This window comes from Aplidium turbinatum, chromosome 1, assembly GCF_918807975.1.
Source record: "Aplidium turbinatum chromosome 1, kaAplTurb1.1, whole genome shotgun sequence".
NCBI classification, from domain to species: Eukaryota; Metazoa; Chordata; class Ascidiacea; order Aplousobranchia; family Polyclinidae; genus Aplidium; species Aplidium turbinatum.
Window position 1 is genome coordinate 12,160,474 of NC_137472.1, and position 3,840 is coordinate 12,164,313.

The following is a 3,840-nucleotide window of genomic DNA, read 5'->3' on the forward strand; positions in this document are numbered from 1 at the left end:
AAATAGTTACTATTCTTGGATGCGAAGATCAAACTGATGTTGCTTCAACATCTTCCAACAACTTTTCTCAAAAGAAGCAATTTCCTACAAAATCAGACAAAGACAGATGTTGCTATTTTTGCAGCCCTCCAATCACTGGCTCACCAGCAAAGAGGAAAAGAAGCAATTTGTCTAAAAGTAAAAACCAGTGCCAGCTGTGTGGTAAAGCTGTCTGTGCTATTCATGTTACGCAGGCTTGTCCAGAGTGTGCAATAAACATTGATGTTGAAGAGTAATGAATGCAAAGTTTTAATTTATGCTCAATTGTTTGCAACAAAAATATTGTATGTTGTTCACATTCCATTTTGAATGTATTTTGATTTAGAATGATTTGTGAAAAAAAGCTTTTGTAGCCAATTATAACATTTTGGCACCGGTTCTACCACTCAGAAAGTTATACTCTATTCTTTGTTATTGTTTATTATCCTTTCATAACTGTTTGATGCAATGACCGAAGTTCTTCCTAATCCTAGTATTTCCATCAAAGATGCTACAGCTTTTCCTCATAAAGTTTCCATAATTTATCGGAGTTAGTTCAGCAATGTAAATTTTTTTGTTTGTTTTTATTTTGTGGCGCCCAGTTTATCAATAGGCCTACATAGGCTATGCTAAATTACGAAATTTTCTTAGATCGACCTTTTGATTTTGTTTGCTAGCTACTGTCGGCATGTCCGTACTCAACCGGGAAGTTACTGCAGTCTGCAAGTGCAATAAAGCAACTTTTACCAACGGGGCAGTAGCTCACTGTTCTCAAACTAGACAACTACAGTTGAAATTTTGAAGCACTATCAAGTTAGAAGCTGTTTTCAGAATAATTTGGAGCACAATGAACTCTTAGTGATTTGAATATGAAAACCACACAAATGCAATAAAGCTTGACATGCAAAATGAACTTGTAATACTTGCAATGCTCTAACTACATAAGATTTTGCTCAATTATAATCAAAAATCTTTGAAATGGATGTAGGCTACTCACTTCCTTTTGTAGCGCACTAATATTCTATACGTAATAATATTTTTTTAATATAGCACTTCTCTTATTTTCAAACTCTTGTCAAGCCCAAATTCAAATAACATAGGTTTGCTTGCAATAAAGCAACATTTAGCAAAGTTGAATCAATATGAACTAATAATAAGCACTTGTTTGATCTCGATCGGCGTCATAGATAAATTTAGTTGAATTTCTCTCAATCCGTCGACAACATCAGAAACGATATATGCCAAAACTTTCTTTTGATGGAATTAATTTTGAGAAGAAAATATTTTCTCTAAGCTAATATCATCTGTAAACTAACATCAGCTTTATGTTCAAAAACCAATGCAATTGCTTTGGCTGGGAAAGTTTTGGTTTATTCGCCATCACAATTTGTTACCGAATTTATTTTATTGCTAAATCAATCTCACCTTAAATTTCCAAACATTAACATAGGCCTATACTGTATTATATAGGCCTAAATATAATTATGAAAAGCGCGATTGGAACACACCAATGGAGAAGGTTTAGGAGTAATGATTGACTGCAGACTTTTACACTGCTCAGTCAACTAAAACATCATCAAGGAGAGAATACTTTTATTGACAAAGCAGATTGGCTACATTTAGCAACGTCGTATAAACTATCAAATGACAAACATTCAAACATTCTTGCATAGCAATAGATAGAGTTTCGCTTTTAGCAGCATGATCGTTGATTTCTTCTTCACAAATGTATTTGCATTTGGAGTTCTTGCATAGATTACTCTAAAATAAATTTGGATTGAACAAAAGATGATTTTTCTTCATTTGCGTTTTTTAGTTTCGAATACATCACTACGTGTTTTCAATTGTTATATTTGTTGGTAAATCATATATTCAGTGGTTTATGGTAGCCTACAACAACATACAACTTTTAAAAAGTGCGATAAGCCAGCTTTCGACTTTGTTTTGATCGACAATCTACAAAGGGACAGAGAGCACATTACTAAGTTTAGAAGTAGGCCTATGCACTATACACTACAGCAGCCTACTTGTTTTGAACTTTTGCAAAAAACAAAGTTTTTGAAATATCAAGGACATTTTCGATGTTATTTCTACAATATTCAAACTAATAAAAACCCAAATTCAGATAAATTTAAAAGTTTTTTTGCTGAATAACATTTAGCAACGCTGAATCAGCATGAAGTAAACTTTCTAACAAATACGTTTATTTTTATTTTTGCCATTTAGCGATAATGCAGAAAAGATTAAAAATATGGATCCAAAACTAAACAAATTTACATCGATGGAACCAAGTTCTTTTTGACTAATATTTTTGCTAAAGCAACATTGTTTTACGTTGAAAGACCGTCTCAAACTTTTGTTGTACTGATTGCTTCATGCTATGGAAAGTTTACATAATTCATTCATCACCAATTTCTTAATTTGATTTTGTGCTTTTGTTACCATACAAATCTATACTTCAAATTTGAAGTAAGTTTCATTGTGAAGCATAGATTGAACTAAACTGCTCGAAAAGTCTTTTGAGAGATTTTAGACTGCATCCTTCCACAGTATTCAGTCAACCGAAACACCCTTATTGTCTTCATGTGCTTGAGACATTTCGTTTTATTCACAAAGCAGATTAGCTACATTGAAACGTCGTATAAACAATGGAATGATGAGCATTTTAGTATGAACGCAAAAACTGATAATTACTCACAGAAACCCTGAAAATCAGTAATTTACTACGAAATCATATCAATTAAATTCAAAATAATAATTAAGTTGAATAGTTATCGAGACGTTTGTTGGTACGCTTGCGCTGTAATTTCTGACGACTTTCTTCATAATTCATACATGTTCCAACGCAATTCTAAAACAATTTTATTTCAAGTAACTTATTCCTTACAAAGTCACAAGCAGATTGAAGTCACAAGGAAATCAATAGCCAACGCAATAACTAAGCATTATCTGAAAATTGAAATATTACTTGTAAATGCAACGTAGGGATTAATGTTTTATACTAAACGACAAATGTTTTTCGAAGCATAATATTGGTTGATGAGAAGCTTTGCGCTGGTTATCTGGAAAACTTTATCTTCTTGTACAAGCAAGTTAGCAAACATTTCTATTGTTTTGTGCGTTCCAAGATTTACTGCGTGACCTACATGACCAATGACCATTTCGGATTACATGCATGACTGGACCGTGCGTGCCTTCAACGAAGAGATTAACGATTTCAAGGAGAGTACGGCGGAGACATCAGACAAATTTTAAAAAAAATGACTTTTTTTAGCAAAAAAGCAATAGCAAAAAACTGGTAGAGTATGTGTGTCCACTAAAAATTTTAACCAGTTTGTCAATAATTTTACTCTAACTTTGCGAAAAAAGCAACCTCGTAACGTTTTTATATCAAAAGTTATTAGACAATGAAAGTGTGGATGGAATAAGTCCACACGTCAGGCCATTACCTCACAAAAATCGCTTAGTCCGAATGGGGTTAAGCAATATTAATGTGATGTTTTAAATGTAGTTAGCTTTCAGTGCAGTAGCGGTATGGCAACACTGGATGAAGCTATTATGTTCTAGTTTTCCACCACCTGCCCTTTGCTTTGAAACATGTGTTTCATACGTAAGAAGGACATTTTGTGTATGACAATGGATTTTTGAATCAAAATGTAATTTCTAAACATTTTAATGTCATCTGAAAAGTTTGCTGTTGAACAATGAGAAACTTGTAGTTTTTGTCGGCCAGCTCATCTCGAAATTTTTAATCAAGTACTTGGAAATTTTTGACATTGGCACTGACTTCAACAAAAGATACAGCCATGGCCACCTAAAGAT